General features: G+C 33.4%; 1 long non-coding RNA gene across 5 annotated transcripts; it reads right to left on the reverse strand.

Annotated features, from left to right (window-relative positions):
* Positions 1-1,743: 1,743 nt before the first annotated feature.
* LOC111412145 lies at positions 1,744-17,987 on the reverse strand. Of its 5 annotated transcripts, none has more exons than XR_002705971.1 (3): positions 17,838-17,987; positions 15,824-16,369; positions 1,744-1,907 (listed from the first exon to the last, which is right to left on the reverse strand). It is a non-coding gene; the product is annotated as an uncharacterized LOC111412145 (long non-coding RNA). The 5 variants fall into 5 exon arrangements; XR_002705969.1 differs by lacking the exon at positions 1,744-1,907 and adding an exon at positions 2,125-2,363; XR_002705972.1 differs by lacking the exon at positions 1,744-1,907 and adding an exon at positions 6,632-9,249.
* Between the last annotated feature and the right edge of the window lie 3,150 nt (positions 17,988-21,137).

Genomic DNA, 21,137 nt, shown 5'->3' on the forward strand with positions numbered 1-21,137 from the left:
GTTTACACTATTTGTAAGATCTTTGTTTTCTCTTCGCTGCCTTGTTTATCAATTATGTTTTCTTAGAATTTTCAAATTAATAACGCATCAATTTACAAATACAAATAGTTACAATGCGCGAGGGTTTCCTTCGAAGGTAGAACGTTCCGCTCATGTATATCATATTTAATTAATTTTTTGATGCGTGGATTGTGAAAACCTTAGTTTTTTAAGTTTCAGTTTCCACATAAATCATATAAATCTAAAACCTCACCTAAACGTTATATAAACAGTATTCTTGCTTCCAATTTTGCTAATAATTGTAGAGTCATTGACTCTTTATGAGAATTTTGGCGGTTAAAGATTTATTTTATTTTATTATTTATTTATTATTATTATTTTTTATTTTTTGGGGATTTTGGAAATGGGTTTGGAATTTCATTTTTATATTCAATCGAGATGGTTTAGATGAAGAAATAAACCTACTTTTCCAATTAAACACAGTTTTCCGTCATTTAGTTATGATATGAAATTATATTTTCTTTGGTTTCTTATTTGGGTGTAATCATAGTGTATTTTATATTGGTTCAGTTGATTTTTACATGGTCGTGACTGAATTACCAAGAAGAATTTTAAGAATTTGGGGGAAATATGGCATTGTATAAGGGTATATTGTCAAAATCTATTTTAGTTTGATCTCTTCTGCTTGAGTTTTATCCTTATATGAGGGTCTGGTCTATTTACCCCATTTCAGTTTTGTGAACATTTATGAAGCTAAGATATGAAGTGGTTAATGACACTCGTGTAGAAAATCATGATTTCTTGAAGCTTTGCTAAATTCCATTAGAACAGTAATCTTTGAGGGATGTATAGCGTTTATAAATTGCTATAGTTGGATATGAATTGGGACGACCATAGGGAGTCAACAATTACATATAAAATGCAAAATAGAATGCCATATGTATATAATATTGGCAACTATTGAATTCATGTCTCTAGTAATCTCTTACCTCCATCTCTCCCTCACCGCATGCTTGGCAAGTGTATAAATGTATCCCTTAAAATGACTCACATAAAATTATAACCATGAGCAAATTAACAGTTTAATTATCCATCCAATTGAAACTTAGTTCAAGTCTAATTAAACTCAACCACATGGTTTACTATTTGTATTAATACTTGCAGCTTTTCACATTTAGGCTCAAATAAATAAATATTCACCACAACAAAAATAACTTTTTGCAACATTCAAAAACTGTTGCGAAAGATCTTTTGCAACATTAGAACACGTTGCAAATCTTGATGTTACTGTAGAATAGAAGGATATTAAAAAAAGTTTGAATGTTACTAATAATCTTTTTGTAACTTTTTAAAATTGTTGCTAGTAACCTTTTTGCAAAAATTGTTGCTAATAACCTTTTTACACCTTTTTTGAATGTTATCTATATTTATATCCTTATTTTTTGAAACATTTATTGAATGTTGTCATTTCTTACCTTTAAAAAAAAAATACAATATAAATTGTTATATACAAATATATATATATATATATTATTCTACATGTCTATAGTCTTTAAATTTATTTGTACAATAACAATAAATAATAAATCAGTCATCACATCACAAATAATAAATATCACATGCTTATTGTAAGAGAAAAAGAAAAACCTTAAAATTATAGTACTTTTCAAGTGTCCAACTAACAAAAACAAATATTGTTGGACAATGTCTTTTCTAAAAAAAATCTTTTCGAAAAGCACAAGTTATCCATCTAATAATCCACATTTTAGCCTATATCGGCAACAGCAGCATTTAGATTACTTTACTAGGAGAAAGTGCGCAAAAAGAAATTAAAGTTCGCAACAAAATTGGAACCAAAAAAGGCTCGCTACAAAGAAAAACACCATAATTTAGGTCATTGCACCTTCCTGAAAATTAATAGATATAAGGAGAAGAATTGGTCATTAATCCATCAACAAAATTGGCAAAAAAAGAACTAATCACGCAACATTATTATTTCTTTAAATGATTTTACATCAAATAATCATATTTCATTTGTTAGCTCACAATTAAGAGACGATTTCACTATCAAAATTCAAGAAAAGTTCTACATGCAATTGTGATCATATAAAAATGGAAAAGAAATTAGAAGTCAAAAGTATAAAATATATTATGAACCCTCTTGAGAATCAATGACATAAGTCATAAACAAAGAAGAAACAACAATCACCTTGTTTATAATAATATGGAGTCGAATAAATACATCGCGGACTGATTAAAAAAGAAAAAAGAATAGATACAATATCTGTCAGTTTGTCTAACTTGTGGTCCACCAAGAGGCCGATGGATCATTATCCTCGAGTTTGGAAGGCTATACCTTTTTCCTTCAGTAATTATCAGAGAGAATTGTATAGAAACTTCAGCAAGTAAAATAACCACCAATAGAATGTTGAACTTCTTAAAGTAAAATGCATTAGCATGCATGTCTTTGAGCATGCTGGATACAATAGTAAGATGATGAAACACCAAATATACACATCAGAAGAACTAAAGAAACAACAATCTTTGCCAATTACTATGAAAATATGTTGGTATTATAAAATTAGAGATGAACTGACTACTAATAAAGCTTCAATTTTAATTTTTTTTTCCAGCAAAGAAAGAGGTTTCAAATATCTCATAACAAATCTTGAAGAAAGAAAATAGTTGCTTGTCTAACAGAGGTACTTGGTTACTCTCTCTACCACTAAGGAAAGTTAGAAATACAATATTAGTAGAATCTACACCAAATTGTAATTAAATAGCAGTAATGTATCATAACCAGGCCACTAATCCAACACATACAGTAGAAAGTCTGGTCTACTATGCCTCATTTTGACAATAATGACCATACCTACCACAATAATGGAAAGCAAATAAGACAAATAAATGGTCAAAAGCTAGAAAGATGGAGTGGAAAAGGAAAAAAGAAATGTTACAAGCTGTAACTGATCTCTCTTTTCCACAGCTTCAAAATCTTAAATGCAGAGAAGGGTCACCACCATAAACTGCTTTATATAAATTATTTTTAACACATAATCCCCAATATTTAACACTTGAATTGGTTTTCATACTAAAAATCCAAGAAAATCAAAAGACTTAACCAGCATTGTATTTCCAGACTATTGAAATGTGGCACCAGTTTCTGCATATTGGAAAGCGTCACTGAAATCATTGACAAAAAATAGCAATTTCTTGAATAACTGAGAAATTAAACCTTGAATCCTTAATCAACTGATTGATATCATATAACTACAACAATTTTAAAGATTCAATCTATAATTTACAATGACTTCAACATGAATCTTCCAATATACAGTTGTCCTTGCATTAATATTCTTGAATAACTTAAATACATCTTAATAACCTTTAATTCTTTCTAAACTTCGAAAATAAACCAATTTTTCATGAACCCTAAAATTAAATTGAAGCAAATCTGCTGCTTTACCTCTAAAAGGAAGAAATTGAACACCCTACGTCATTAATGTTGCCATCCTTTTCTTTCTCCTCATTTTTTTCTCTCTTCTTTCTTTTCATCTCCTCATTTCTTCTCTTCTCTTGATTCTTCCCTGCTTGTTTCTTTTCATTCTCCAAATGAAAATAATGGGTCCAATGAGAGTTAAGTATAACTGTCACAAATTTGCAAAAGAAGTCCCTTTACCTTATGGGCTGGGTGAATTTTAATTGGGTCGTGGGCTACTATTCACAGCATTTAACGACCGTTGCAAAAAGTGATTTTTTTTTTGAATGCTTTCGCAATAGTTAATGAATATTGCAAAAAATGAAACTTTTCCAAACATTCAATAAACGTTATAAAAAGTGACGTTGCAAAAAGTTCACTTTGCATTAGTTAATAAACATTGCAAAAGGCCATATATTACGAGTTTCAACAATGTGCACTGAACGTTGGTGTAAAGCCAGATTTTAACAACATTCAATAAACATTGAAAAAAAATGAAAATTTTCGCAGCATTCAATGAATGTTACAAAAAAGTTAACTTTTTGTTAAAGCCAACAAACGTTTCAAAAGGCTATATATTAAGAGTTTCAGCAACATGCACCAAATGTTTATGTAGAGTTCAAATTTTAAAAGCGTTCAATAAATGTTGCAAAAAATAAAACTTTTCACAACATTCAATAAATGTTGCAAAAAAGTGTTTATGTAAAGTTCAAATTTTAAAAGCGTTCAATAAACATTGCAAAAAATAAAACTTTTCACAACATTCAATAAATGTTGCAAAAAAGTTCACTTTTTGCAACAATTAGTAAACGTTGCAAAATGCTATATATTACGACTTTTAGCTACATTCACTGAACGTTGTTGTAAAGTCAGATTTTAACAACATTCAATAAACGCTACAAAAAATGAAACTTTTCATAACATTCAATAAACGTTGCAAAATATGACATTAGTAACATACATTTAAAAAATGTTGCCAAAGCTCAATTATGTTAACCAATGGCAACATTCACTTATTAAAATTATACAATAGACCCCCTTTAACAACACTCAATTAACAAATGTTGCCTCTTTAGTGTTGCCAAAAATCAGTTTTTTTGTTGTGATTCTCATAGTCTATCCACTAGAACATTACTTCATTCGTGTATCGATTGGAAATTGGAATATTTTCTAGCTTACTACATAATGAGCTTGTATTTTTTTATTATTTATTCCTAAAGTTACTTATTTGACATGTGGACTTTGTTTCAGTACATTGACACATCAACGATGGTGCAGATATTGTTGCATTAGCTAGAGACTATATCAAGTTTCTGTTTGGAGGACAGAAGAGCTAACATCTAAGGCATGCCATCTATTAGTGAAAGATGTTCTTCAAGATGCTGACATAGAAGAAAGATGAAGATGATCGATATTGGCTTGAACGCAAAATATTTAGTACCTCCACATGGTATGATAGCCCTGTCAAGTCTATAAACGGTGATACCGGAGAGCACGTACCTTATTCATCCTTGACAAAGGGTATATAAAGTATAAGGTTTAAGACTCTTAATGAAAACCTTGCACAAAGCTTGCTTCTCAAAAGATTTGGTTTCGTAGTGTTTTCATGTCTTCATTTATGCCTTTACCTTGTGAAATACATTTATTATAAAAGTTCATTAAGGAATGGCAAGAAGGAATTTGCAATAGATTTAATCTGGATGATTGTACAGGCCTGAGCATAAGGATATCCCTTTTTCTTCTTCTTCTTTTGATCTCATGTTTAGCAATTGAATGCCACCATCAGGGGTTCGTGGTCTACTATGTACGTGTGAGGTGTGGTGGAAGGAAGAGGCCAAATCCCAATAGTACTTTGTATAGTTAGAAGAATTATTAAGTTATCGAGTACCTGAGTTTACGGGATCCATGGACAAAAACTGTAACCTTTCGTCATGTAAAGTTATGAAAATAATTGGAACCTATTTATCCTAGTTTTTATTTTTGTTTTTGTTTTGGTTCGTGAAAGGAGCTACTTTGTTTGCCAACTCCAATTGGATTTTCAAGGTTTGTGCTTTTTGAAGCTAAATTAATTAGGGTGTTGAGTTTATTGCACGAGTTTTGAAGGGAATTGCGATTTGGAATTTACATTTAGAGTCCGATGTTTAAATTTTGGTTCGGCTTAATTAGAATATTAATGAGGTGAAGATGAATCAAAGAGACGCTGTAAAAACCAGCAACGCTCTGGATCCCAATTAATTACTTTAACTCTCCCGCTTTATATGTTGATGCATTTTTTTCTACTTGTCTAAATGGTGTCTTTAGTCTCGATGATAGCTGGTTTTGCCTCCGCAAGTTTGGAGTCAACTGAAGATACAATTATCCTGAAAAAGGACTAAGATATTTTTGTATGTTTTTTAGTATTTTTGCATTTTTTAGGAAGGGAGGTTAACATTACGATATAGAGAACTATTATACACGTTCAAGGGCATTTAATATTAATACTTCCTGCTAAAGCTTGCTTTCAGAAGGTTATATTGTTTCCTTTTGCGTTTCTCAATTTTTTAAATTTGAATTTATTCTGCAATTAAGGGTAAAATGTATATTGCTAATTTGTTCCTCATAATCTTTCATTTGTCAATATACCCTATTTACAATGTTGTCTGCCTCGAAACATTTAGCAACATATGCTTAACACATAATATTTTCTTATACATACATTATTACATAACTCAACTATATCGTGTAACAGGCCTTGCACGTGTCTTACTTGGTTGAGCCAATTGTATATGGGTAAGGGTTAGTTAATGATGAGTTCAGATAGTGGATTTGGCTTTAGGAAAAAATTCATATGAGTTTAACTTTGACCGATTTCAAAACTAATAAAAAATGTTAAAAATTTCAAAAATCAGATATTATTAAATTTTGTTTATGAAATAACTGAATAAAAAAATATTTTATTAATTAAACATATTAAGGTCACAAATCTATATAATTTCATCACAAATTATCAAATTAATTGGTTACAAATTATTTCTCGAGCACAAATTAAAAATTCTATAGGACATTATTCATCGGTCACAAAATCAAAACTTTTATTGGTCACAATTCATTTATCAATTACACATTATCAAATTAATTGTCAAATTAATTTTGTGGTCACAACTTAATAAATTGTGAGTCACAATTACATTTTTTAGGTCACAAATTAACCAATTTATTGATCACAATCAACCAAATAATTGGTCACAAACAGCTCCTATCCCATCCCATCTACCCATGGCCACCGTCGTCTCACCAGACCGTGCAAAATCACCACCACAACAACCACTACATCACATCAATGCAAACCTACCACCACCATAGTAACCACACACCAAACTCCTACACTATCATCGTTGCCAGATCGCAACATAACCAAACTCCTACAAATCAACCACAAAACCACCACAAACCCATCATGACAACCAGAGTGTACACCACTGTGCCCAACACTCTAAGTTCGTTGCCGCTCGGGACGAGATCTGAATGTCGTGCACGACGAGATCTGAATGCCGTACACGACGGGATCTGATCGTCATTGTATGCAACGAACTCAAGCTCCGTTTAGCAACAACGCCTAAGGCAATACATTCGCCACTCACAACGGCTGATCAGTGGCACTGGATTCGCCTCCTCATTCGTACCTACTGGTGAAAGGAGTGAAAGAAAAAAAATGAAATAGGTCTCCCTACCAAGAGTTCCTTGGGGATATGCAAGAACTGGCTAACACTGCATACGCTATATCCGGATGTGTGTGACAGATAAATAGGTTCCTACAAGTACTGGTACATTTCCATGTCTACTGCAACATCTTCCTCTACCTTTCCAAGTCTAACATTCGAATCTAATGAAGTACTTGCTGGTTTGCAAACTATCTTCTCCTTATCATCAATCCCGATCACTATTGTGTCATCAACATATTCTAAGAAAACTGTGACTCCCTTGAAGGTGAGTGTTTAATGTACAGCATATGATCCCTTTAGCTTTGTCTATATATATCCCATGGCTATCATAACTCTTGCAAATCTTCCAAACCATGCCTATGGTGATTTCTCAAGTCCATAGAGGCTTTCTTCAACCTACACACAATATAACCAGCCAAATTATTCCCATAACCTAATACGACCTCTATATAAATTTCTTCCTTTAGTTCTCCAGGCAAACAATGCAATCTTAAAATCAAAATGCTGCTATTCCAACCATAATTAGTTGTTAATGACAACAAGATTCTAACAGTATTTATCTTTGCAATTGGAGCATAAGTCTCTAGGTAATCGATTCCATATGATTGAGTATAACCTTTAGCCACCAACTTTCCCTCGTATCTTTCTATCGATCCATCTGCCCTATACTTCACTATATAAACCCATTTTACATCCCACTAATCTCTTTCTTGTTAGCAACTTCACCAATTCCCAAGTTTTTTTAAGGACCTCTATCCTTACATTCATAGCTTGTTTCTATTTCTCATTGGACAAAGCCTTGGATAAGGTGGCAGGAATGACAATGGTGTTTAAGCTAACAAGGAAGGCTCTATGAGATGGGGAAAAATGTTTAAAAGACAAGAAATGTGCAAGAGGATATAAATGTCGGTTTGTGAGCAATGGGAAGGCCCTGTCATTATTGCTCACATTAGATTCAGTTTTAGCTTGCAATGAAGGGTTAGAAATTGTTGCCGCATTCTCAAAATCCGGGTTCGTGTCTTGTACTTGCACAGATTCAAGGACAACCATCTTCCTTGAAAACACCTTGCCCTTGCCAAATATTTACATTTTCAAAAGTAGAGTCCATCTTTTTTCTTGAGGATTTTGAGCACGGGCACGAGTTCAGACAAGGAGACACGGAATTCAACATAGTGGAATGAGGAACTGATCTGGACCTGGAAAGTGACAGTAAGTTAGGCAAAAAACTATCCTTATTTACCATTATTGAATTCTCACCCTAAAGATAAGGAGCTGTGAAATACAACTCTAATTCATTGAAAGGAACACCACCGAGACATAGAATTTCTTTGATGGAGGGTGGTAACACTTGCACCCTTTCTAAATTGACGAATAACCACAAAGACACATCTTAACACCCTAGGATCCAAGTTTCCCCTATTTTGACTATGGTCATGGACAAATGATATACACCCAAACATCCTAGGGACAAGATTATTTGTAGTGTGTAGGTTAGGATAGAATGTCGATAGTATTTCCATTTGACTCTTGAATCCCAAGATTCTGGAAGGTAAACGATTTATTAGATGTGTGGCTGTAAGAACTGCTTCTACCCAAAAGGATTTAGGTACATCTCTATGGAACATGAAGGCTCAGGTTGATTTAAGGTGTCAATTTTACTTTTTTGCTACTCTATTTTGCTGTAGAGTACTAACATAAGATGACTCGTGTACTATCCCTTAATTCTTCTTAAAGTACGGAGATAGGACTTGATTGAACCAACCCAAACCTTTTGATATTGACCTTAAATTGATTCTTAATCATGGAACAAAAATTTGGATGAACAGTACTAACATCAAATTTATGTATGAGCCAAAAAATCCAAGTAACATGAGAATTATGTTTAATAACCCTAAATGACACATGTACAAGTCAACAATGGTGAAGCCACTCTCTATATTGGATGAAAAAACTCAAACAAAAGAATGAGGTAATTTGCCCTTGATGATACTTGATTGCCTCGGTGATTCGAGTTAGGAAAAGCCCATCCCATTCTCTAGCATGTCCAATCATCTTCCCCGAATCCTTGTCCTGAAATACACTAACTATAATGAAAAACCACATTGCAATGTAAATCATGAGTGAGTTTTTGTCTAGAGACAATATTTGTGGACAGTCTAGGGACATGGAGAACGTTTTACGGTCAATGATGGGCTTATTTTGAAATCTCCTGCACCTGCTACCTTGGTCAAAGAACCATAAGTTGTGACTATTTTCCTGTTGCTTGGACATGGGAAATATGTGAAAAAAATATTTTGTGAGTTGGTCATATGTTCAGTAGCTCCTAAGTCCATGACGCAATAGAGAAAGGAAACTCACCTGAATACGCCAATGAACAAATACCTAAAGGTTTGTCAAGGTTGCCAATAAGAGATCTCACCTTCTTGACCTCTTTTTGGAGTCTAGTGTGGCAGAAGAAACAACTTTTTACCTTTTCAAAACAAATAGTGCGAAACAAGGTGGAGGCAACTCATTTGTTGGTGAAGGATTTACGTATCAAAAACTAAGAAGAGACTTGCTACTTAAGTTGGAAAGCATAAAAGTTCACATAATCAAGCTCGCATTAAATGTGAAGCCTTGATAAATCAAGAGCAACACGGTCAATCAATTTTCTTCAAGCAGTCCAAACAAATGCGACATGATTATCGTGTCTATCTTATTGCATCAATTGACTGTGTTCAAGTTTTGTTGCAACAAGGGCTTTCATTTCAGGGTCATGATGAATTTAAGAATTCTCTCAATTAAGGTAACTTCCTAATTCAATTACAATTCCTAGCTGATCATAATCATGAGGTTAAGGCTGTGACGTTGGAAAATGCTCCTCAAAATTGCAATCTAACATCCCCTAAAGTATAAAAGAATAGAGTAAGTGCTTGTGCTGCTGAAACGATAAATGTGATTATAGATGTTGGAGATTCATTATTTTCTATTTTAGTTGATGAATCTCATGACGTGTCAACAAAGGAGCAAATGTCAATTGTGTTACGACATGTGAAAAATGAATTTGTAAATGAATGTTTCATAGGTATTGAACATCTGTCCAGTACCATTGTTGTCTCACTCAAGGCCGCTATTGATAACAAGTTTTCTAGATATAACTTGAGCATTTCTAATCTAAGGGGACAAAGTTACGACGGGCAAGCAATATGCAAGGTCAATTCAGTGGTCTCAAAGCACTCATTTTAAATTAGAACCGTTGTGCCTTTTAAGCTCATTATTTTGCTCATCAACCGCAATTAGTAGCTATGGCAAAGAAGAATATACCGATTATTAAATTCTTTCATGTGGTTGCTAATGTGATAAATAATGTTATAACATCTAAACGTTGTAATCTTCTACAAGAGAAACAATCAGACTTCATTATTGAGGCATTGGAGAATGATGATATCTTAAGTGGACGGGGCCTTAATCAAAAAACCACTCTTCAACGTTTAGGTGATACGCATTAGTGATTTCATTATAATTCTTTGGTTAGCTTGATTAGCATTTTTAAGGCTATTATTGATGTACTTGAAATAACTGTTGAAGATGAATCTAGTACTTGTGATAAAAAAAAGTTATGCATTCAATTTATTGGAGTCAATACAATCGTTTGATTTTACATTTAATCTACATTTAATGAGAAGTGTCTTGAGTATTTCAAATGATTTGTCACAGGAATTGCAAAGGAAAGATCAAGACATTATCAATGCAATGGACATGGTGAATGTTTGCAAAAAACGACTCCCAACTTCTGAGAGATGATGGGATTCTTTTTTGCAACAAGTTCCTTTTGTCAGAATCATTATATTGATGTGCCAAACATGGATGTTATGTTTATGGTATTCGCTCTCATCGTAATCCTCCACAAATAACCAACTTGCATCACTTTTTGGTAGATTTATTCTACGCTATCATCGATATGCAATTTCAAGAATTGAATGATCGTTTCTTAGAGGTAATTGCTGAGTTGGTCCTTTTGTTTAGCTTGTCTGTGTCCACAAAATTCATTCTTTGCTTTTGACAAAAGAAAGTTTTATCCACAAAATTTTTCAATGGTAGTTCTCTTCATAGTGGAATATCAACTTGATAATTATAATTTTGACATTCTCTTTAATAAAGAGTTCGAAGAATTGAATAGCTTTAGCGCTCTAGCACATAAATTAGTTTTGAAAAATAAGAATAGAGCATACCTACTGGTTTGCAAGCTTTTGACTTTGGCACTAATTCTTTCGGGTGCCATGACTACTGTGGAGAGTATTTTCTGCCATGAATATTGTGAATGATAGATTATGAAATCGGATTAGAGATGAGTGGATGAATGATAGCCACATCGTTTATGTGGAAAAAGATATATTCTTGAAGATTAGTAATAAAGTAATTTCACAAAGATATCAAAGTATGAAAACTCGTAAATAACAATTGTATTGTATTGTATTCTACCCCTGGAAACCTCTTATGTCACTCTTCCCAATCCAGATGAGCGCGGTTTAATCTTGACAGCTCTTGGTAGGAAGAAGCCAATAGATGCCAATGTGGACTTGATGGCAATTGGAAGTGACAGTACGTGTGAAAATTTCAGTGAAGCTGACCTATCTACTCTGGTTTGTCTGTACTTGATTGTTTTCTTCATAGGGTAACAATATTTTAGAAACTGGTTTTGGTTACTATAAATATTTAATTAACATAAATAATTTCTAGTAAATTGGAAGGTTCATAATTGTTTGATGTGAATAATTAGTGTTTGTTAAATCATAAACGACAAAGATGGCGAAAAAAATGCTTTATTGCCATTCAAGATATTTTGTGATGCATAAATAAGTTATCTTAAAGAAATTTGATATGACTTGAACAAATGTTGTTCGATTGAGAAAATGGGAATTGTATTCTATTTCTTCTTTCACTCTTAATGTAAATGTTCATCCCTTGTAACGATCAGTCTCAAGTTTGTTATTTTTATTTATCCTAGATGAATAAAACTGCTATAGAAGCTATTGCAAACAAAATAAATTTGGAGAACAAATCTTTATATGCAACACCATTGACTATCAAACAAATACACTTCGATTGAGTATCGGAGAAAATATCTCTATCTGTTTTAGATGCAGTATGAATTTTTATCAAGCTTGATTTTGTTATTGTAATATACCTCAAGAAAAGTAAATAACTGTGTCAATTTTTATGCTTGGCTGCAAAAGATAAGAAAACATGAACAGTCGTCAGAAAGCTTCATAGCGACTTTAGAATGGACCTGATCACGTGAAAAAAGCACTCCTATGACTTATAGTTGTTTGTACACTTTTAGTGAAGAATCAGGCAATGAAATTTTTTGGTTTCAAAGATAATAAGTCTTAAAAAATTATGACTTCTAAAGCTTCATCGACAAGAATGTAAAAATGAAAAATTAAACTAAACTTCCTAAAGATTATGACTTCTAAAGCTTAATTGACAAGAATGTAAAAATGAAAAATTAGACTGAATTTCCTAAATCAAAAACTTTTAAGAATTATTTTCTTCAAAACAAAAAATTTCTTCGCTTGCTTCTTCATTAATAGTGTACATATAACTATAAATCCTACGAGTGCTTTTTTCACGTGATTAGGTCCATTCTAAAGTCGCTATGAAGCTTTCTGACAACTATTGACATTTTCTTATCTTCTGCAGTCAAATATAAAAATTGACACAGATACACTTATTTTTCTTGAGTTATATTACAATAACAAAATCAAACCTAATAAAAATTCATATTGTACCTGAAACAGATGAAAATATTTTCTCCAGTGCCCGATTGAAGTGTATTTGATGGTCAATAGTGCGGCATATAAAACTTCGTTCCCCGAATTTATTTGTCCACAATAGCTTCCATAACAATTTTATTCATCTAGCATAAATAAAAGTATCAAAGCTTGTGATTGATAATCATAAGGGATGAACATTTACGTGAAGAGAGAAGAAATAGAATGCAACTCTCATTTTCTCACTAGAACATTCATTCAAGTCTTCTTTAGGATGACTTTTTTGTGCTTCACAAAATATTAACAAAGCATTTTTTCGTCATCTTTGTTATTTATGCTTTAACTAACACTAATTACTCATATCAAATAATTATGAACCTTCCAATCTACTAAAAGCTATTTATTTTAATTAAATATTAATAGTAATCAAGACCATTTTTACTAAAATAATGTTACTCTATAAAGAAACAATCAATTATAGACAAACTAGAGCAATAGGTCAACTCCACTGAAATTTTTACAAGTACTGTCACTTTCAATTGCAATCAACTCCACATTGACATCTATTGGCTTCTTCCTACCAATAGCTATCAAGATTAAACCACGCTCATCTGGACTAGGAAGTGGGACATATAGAGGTTTCCAGAAGTGGGCCTAGAAAGCTTTTTCAGTGCGGACAAAATTAGAAAATTTACAAAAAAAAAAAAAAATAACCGCATTATAACCCAGTACACAAACATTATACTAAAAATGAAATACCTTAAAATTACTCTTTACGAGTTTTCATACTTTGATATCTTTGTAAAATCACTTCATTATCAATCCTCAATAATACATATTTCTCCACATAAACGATGAGACTATCATTCGTCCACTCATTTCCAATCCGATTACGTAATCTACTCCGGTTCTCCAATTCACTACACTTACATAATTCTATTTTATAGATTCTCCAAGCCACAAATGACAAACCCCTCCAATGATCCAACAATACACTAAGAGGGTGTTTGGGAACCATTTTTATGTAAAAATGCATTTTGAAATAGTAAATTGATGGAAAATGTGTGGATTAAAAATAAAGAAAAATTTTTGATTTACATGTAATATTATTTTAATGAAGAATGTGTGATTGAAAATAAGAGAGAAATACATTTTTAAAAAAATGGGAACCAAATGGGGCCTAATATGTACAAACTTGCTACCTGTGGTATGAAAAAATACAAGATTGAAAAGTTAACTAACAAAGAGTCAAATTATCAAAATGTGGATGAAAAATATTAAAGTCCTAAATTTTAGCTTAGACCCTAAAACCCAATTTCAATCTTTACAAAGAAATTAAGTGATATATAAAATGAATTAGAGAATCTATAAAATAGATGAAAACCAAAACAAATTATATTTCTCAATTCTCATTGATACATGAAATAAAATGAGTTGCAGACATAAAGAATAAAGATACAGCCATACAAAAACTTGAGAAATTGGAAGCAAGCAGTCGTCGTCCCGTCGAAGACTCGAAGCAGGCAGTTGTCGTCACGTGACTCGCATTGGGTCTGAGGCTTGAAGCCAGCAGCAACCAACAAGGGCAATATTCTACGGTTTCTTCTTCTCGACTTTTACCACCATTTAAGGCTCAAGCCTCCTCCTCAATCATATGGGTAATGTTGTAGCTTGTAATTGGGCCAATTAATTGGCCCAATTCAATTTTATTTTATTTTTATTTTAACATGGGCCTGGGCTGCTATGCATAATTGGTAGCAGCCCAAAGTCCCGTGCAGGCATCTGCCTCACCGGGCCTTCATTATCGCCACTGTATATTGACATAACCCCCTTTATATAGGGTTTCAAAAATCATAACTAAGTAAAGAAATGTTATAAAAGTGATTAAATCACACTCTAATCATGTTTCCTAAAATACAAATCAAAATAGGAAACTTAATAAACAATCATCTCCTATAATATTGCATCATTTCTCCTCAACTGAGAGAACCTTAAACCTTGACCAAAAGCCGATATTGAACCTTGAACAACATCCCAATGTTGAACTTAGACCAAGGGGGACGATCTTTCTTGTGAATCAAATATCTAAACTAATTACTTAAGAACAATTGAAACTGCAAATCCTCTCAAGAACTATGATAGATCAAGGGCTATGATCTTTGCTTCTGAAAAAATAGCGACATGGAACTCCAAAAAGCGAAAATCTACACAACTCGTCTATAAAATATCCAATTGATAGTGAATAATGAGGAGCACAAAGATTTAGTGTTGAACCATTTTAGCACCTTTCTACAAAATTGTGTGTTTAGCAATTAATTGAGGGGGAGATCACATAGAAAGAGTAAATCAGAAACCGAAAGGAAATGAGGGAACCAAAAACAATAAGAAAAAGGAAAAACGATGCCTCTAGAGTATAGACAAATGCCTTCCTAAGATAAGTACAGAGAATTAATATTACAAGAAAGGAGATTTTGCTAAAAGGTTTCAAGCTGCAAAACCTATTTACACAGGATACATACCAACATGACAGAAGAGTTCCAATAAGACATCAAATCTATATCTAAAAACAAGGAAGCTATAGATTTCCAAAGCAAAGATAGACCAAAAGCTAGCCCACGAAAAAATATACCAATTACAACAGTTGAAAGACAAATGACCAAATCAACATCAATGTCCATCCATGACCAGGAAAAAAATAGATTGAACCGCAAAACCAACAAACAATACACATTAATTAAAGAACTAGGCGATATGTAAAAAATAACCAAATAAACAAAATCCAATTTGATAACAATGCAGGAGAACAAAGGTACGAAATAAAAGGGCATGCATATAGCATCGATATACATTCACAATTTTCATATGCATTTAATGTTAGGTTGCAATGTTACCTCAAAATCAGCCATTGTCATGCCGAGCCTTTCTATTTCTTCACATGATCAAGGTTGTCTCCACCATTCTTCAACAAGCTCCCCTTGTACAGGTTCTGTAGAAACCTGATACTTGCATTGGCCTATTATCCAATTCATTTGCTAGATTGCCAGCTTTGTCCGTAAGTGCTGCCAAGTCAGCTCCAACAATCCCTGCAGTGGACTAAGCTATATTCATAAGATCAAAAGCTAAATCTCATGGTCAAATCATCCAAGCCTCATCAATGCAGGATTAATAGAATCAGGCCTATTTGTTGCTCCAATAATGAGTACATACCCAGACATGCAATCAGAATTCTTTAAAGTTCCACTTTCATTTATAGGTTTGACAATTCTCGATGACTTATCCATGCACAACATTAGTATTGTGACAATTTGTTGCTCCATTACGTTATTGGAAATTTACCATTTAGTTGCAATCGCATCTATTTCATCTATGAATACAATGGATGGGGCTGTCCTTGTGAGCTTTAGAAAATAGCTCTCTAATATCTTCTTCTGATGTCGCTGAAACATTCAACAAATAAAACATCTCAGCAAGCTTGAAAAATATGTAAATAAGGGCGGGAACAAAACCAAGTTCATAATTGAAACCCCACACATAATAGACAAAAAAGGGAAATTAGTCCAATTGTTAAACTAGCAGCAAATAGGTGGACAAGATAAAAAATAGAAAATAAAAATAAATATAATAAAATAAAATAAGGAAATGACACGCATAGGTCTATTTACCCTGTCATCACTATAAGTGAAATCACAATTAGATATCTAAAAGATTTATGATTAAAAATTCGTCATCAAAAAAACAAAGAGAAACAAAAAACAATTACACCTGAAACTCCATACACCAATTCAATAGCACAGATCTTATAAAAGGGAACATCAGTCTCATTGGCAATGGCATTTGGTTTTGGTTTTCCCACACTGGGCCATGCAACAAGATCCCTGATATTGGTCACACACCAAGGTTTCGTGGCAGATAGAGATGGTAAAATGGCCCAATCACCTCCATTTTCAAGTCCTCCAACATTTCACTCATCCCCCCCAAATCGTTGAACGATGAATTTTTTTTCCTTCAATTTTTAGGATGACGCTATCTTCTGAGACTCTGCCATCTTAATGTGCACTTATCAATCTTTTTCAGTTCTGCAACATTGCACATTCAGTTTGGAAAATACATCACAACACTACATTTAAACAGATCATACGGTAGAATAGTAGCACAAATTTGTTCCATTAAATCTATATTGTGACCATAATCTGAAAGTGATTACAATCGATCAGAAGTGTGCTCAAAGTACAAAACAGTATTTATTCATAAATGGACCGAATTCACTTGTAGTTTGTAACAAGACAATTTGGCTGCATATTTAGTGAGACCAGCTTCCAACACGTTCTTTCTCTTATTAAATATCTGCTCCAGTTAATTATGAGTTTATGACCTTGTTTTCACTGTATATCTTCAGTCAGGACATTTTGGAAGAAGTAGAAATGTAAAAATTGTTTACATCACAACTTCATGGGACAGAGTTGCAGATCATATCAAATTGCCACACTGCGGGCAGATTTTTTAGCAAAACATAACAATGCCATAACATTTTTGGTACTGTAAGAGGAGTGCCACACAAACACACAAGTACGTACACATTAGCCCCAATCTATGAACTAATCAAAACTCCAGGTATCAAAATTCAAAAACTAACTACACGAGTTATCTAGAGAGAGAGAGAGGGAAAAAAAAAAAAAGAATATAAAACAAGGAAGTCAAGAAAATACTGAGAAGAATACTAGATTTTCACTGTATATCTTCTTATTACAGTCCAATTTGAAGTAAACAAACTGCAATTTAAGCTTTACACCAAACAGCAACAATATGAATGTTACTTAATTGAACGAAGTTAATAGAAAGCTTCATTTACTAAATAGTGAAATTAATTGAAAATTAATTGCAGATATAAGCAAAAATCAGCCCGACCTTCAGAATAAATTCAGGCATCTCGTTATTCATGCAAATTTTCTTGAGTAAACGGCAAAAATATAAAACATTTGAAGGAAGATGACCGTAGAGTAGAGAAACGAGTTGCAGGACTGCCGGCAGAGAGAGAAATGGCACCACGTCGAATGAAATGGTAGGGTTTATACAAGCGGGGTGGTCTTTAATATGATCGGCCTGTGTCTAGTCCAGATGCTAGTTCTTGGGCTTTCTATTTTCAGCCCACTTTCTCTAAGCAGGAACTGGCCCGTCTGTCGCCTGGCGGTCCGTCCCGTAATGCAGGAAACTAGATCCCATTTGCCCTAGATTTGAGAAGGTTAAAATTTAGAACCTTAACCTAGAAATTTGAAATTTACAGCCTTCTCATATGTAAACTTTCTCTGGGGCCAAAAATGTAAAATCATTTGCTACAGAACCCATAATGGAAATCCGGATAAGATAAAGATAGAAGTTAAATAAAATTTGATAGAGAATTTAATTTCAATTATAAGCGTTTTAATTAAATTAGTTTTGTTCGTTTATTCTAATAAAATTCTATCATTAGCTGTCTATTGAGACTAATACAACACTTTAGCTATTTATACTCGTCTAACGAATTTCATATTTGTACATAATCGATTAGTATATATCTATAGAGAGGCTGAGCATGATTGTCGGTTATGTTGGCCCATATACTTCAATATGTGGCCTCTACTGTCGAGCAGACTTTCAGAACCAAATGTTCATCTCAAACTAGAAGAATTTCGTTTGATTTAACCAAATCCATCTAAACCATTATCTAGGCCTAAACTCACAAATAACATCTACAGGCCCATATGCATAAACCCTAACCACCAAACCTTCTTACGACAAAATAAGTCAGTGGAAAAATTCATAATTAAGAAATTAAGTACCACCAATTTCAAAATTAAAAATAAAAGTTTTAAATTTCAAAAATAAGATATTTATTAAAATTTATTTATAGTTTAATTAATTAATTATATATTTTATTAATTAAATATATTAAGGTTGCGGATTTATACAATTTGATCGTAAATTAATGATTTAATTAGTCATATATTATTTTTCAATCACAAATCAAAATTTTCATATGTCACAGATTATTTTACAATCAGAATTCAAAAATTTTACAGGTCACATTTATTCAACAATCACAATTCAAAAATTATAAGTCACAACTTATTATACAATCACAAATTAACATTTTTTTAAGTCCCACATTATTTATTGATCACAATTTATCTTTTTCACTAGTTACATATTATTTATTGGTCACGGATTAAACCAATTTAATGATTACAATCAATTAAATAATTTGTGACCACCACCAACACTTGTGATCACTATCTCACCATTGCCTTCAGTGGCACCACCACCATCATCATTTTTGGAACCACTATCACAACCTCAAACAAATCAACCCATCACAGAAACACGATCACATTGTCATGCCAGTTCCACCACCATTTTATATTTATTACAGTCACCACCACAACCACAGATCAAGACATCTCTCATAATCTACCTGCACACCTAGAGTGTGACCACCACCCCTAATGCCAACATTGTTTGTGACACTACCATATCCACCACCTCCATCACAAGATCCACCAACAAAAATCACCTCAAAATCCCACCAAAACATGGAAAACTACAGTCACAATACACACAAGAGGTAATTTTCATTCATACGGTCAAAAGGTGGGTTACAGAGTTTATATAGGAAAAAAAACTCCTAATTTTGGATAATCACAAATCTGTAGCTAATTAATTGATTCTACACATAATTGCCTAATTCTATTCCCTTAAAATGATACAATTATATATGATTTATGTTTCCAGAAAAAGATTTCTAACAGCTCACGCCAACACTCCCCCTCAAGTTGATGCATACAGGTCTCTGATGTCCAACTTGTCAAGTGAGTTGTGAAAGTCCTTGCTTGAAACTGTCTTTGTGAGTATGTCTGCTAGTTGATCCTCGGACTTTACAAAAGGGAAACGAATTGTCTTTGCTACCAAGTTTTCCTTGATGAAGTGTCGATCTGTTTCCACATGTTTTGTTCTATAATGTTGAACCGGGTCATGAAATATGGCAATGGCAGCTTTGTTGTCACATTATAAATCCATCTCAGTAATAGGAGCAAAGCCAAGTTCAGTGAGCAGTTTTCTAATCCAGAGGAGTTCACAAAGTCCTTTTGCCATTCCACCAAACTCCACTTCAGCACTCGATAATGATACCACTTTTTGCTTCTTACTTCTCCATGTAACGAGATTACCGCCTACAAACATGAAGTAGCCTGAGGTAGACCTCCTATCTGAAATGTTCCCCGCCCAATCTGCATCTGTATAGCCATCAACTTTCAAGTGATCATTCTTTGAAAACATCAGTCCCCTCCCTGGTGAGGACTTTAGATATCGAAGTATTCGAGTCACAGCATCCATGTGGTCTTTGCTAGGGCTATGCATAAACTGGCTAACTACACTTACGGCATAGGCAATATCTAGACGAGTATGAGACAAGTATATAAGTTTGCCAACTAATTTTTGATATCTCCCTTTATCCGTTGGCACTTGATCTGAACACTCACTCAGCTTAAGGTTTTGAGTGATAGGAGTATCTGCTGGTTTACATTCCAACATCCCCACTTCAGCCAGCAAGTCTAGCACATATTTTCTTTGGGATAAGAATATGCCTTATCTTGATCTAACCACTTCAATTCCCAGGAAAAACTTGAGGCCTCCCAAGTTCTTTATCTCGAACTCAGACGCCAACTGTTTCTGAATTCTAGATATCTCTTCTTTATCATCCCCTGTGATAATCATGTCATCCACATATATTATCAATGCAGTTACTTTGCCTCCATTATGCTTAAGAAAGAGTGTATGGTCTGCGTCACTCTGTTTGAACCCATATTTCTTCATTGCCACACTAAATCGTCCGAACCATGCTCGAGGTGACTGCTTCAAGCCATATAATGCTTGCTGCAATTTACACACGACATTTTGTGAAGACCCTGAATAGCCCAGAGAGAGGTCCATATAGACTTTTTCTTCGAGGTCGTCATGAAGAAATGCATTCTTCACATCAAACTGATGTAGTAGCCAGTCAAGATTAGCAGCGATGGACAATAATATTCTAACAGTGTTTAGTTTAGCAACTGGTGAAAACGTCTCTTGGTAGTCTATCCCATATGTCTGTGTATACCCCTTCGCAACTAGCCTTGCTTTGTACCGCTCAATGGATCCATCTGCCTTGTGTTTGATGGAAAATACCCATCTGCA

This window comes from Olea europaea, chromosome 16, assembly GCF_002742605.1.
Source record: "Olea europaea var. sylvestris chromosome 16, O_europaea_v1, whole genome shotgun sequence".
Lineage (NCBI taxonomy): Eukaryota > Viridiplantae > Streptophyta > Magnoliopsida > Lamiales > Oleaceae > Olea > Olea europaea.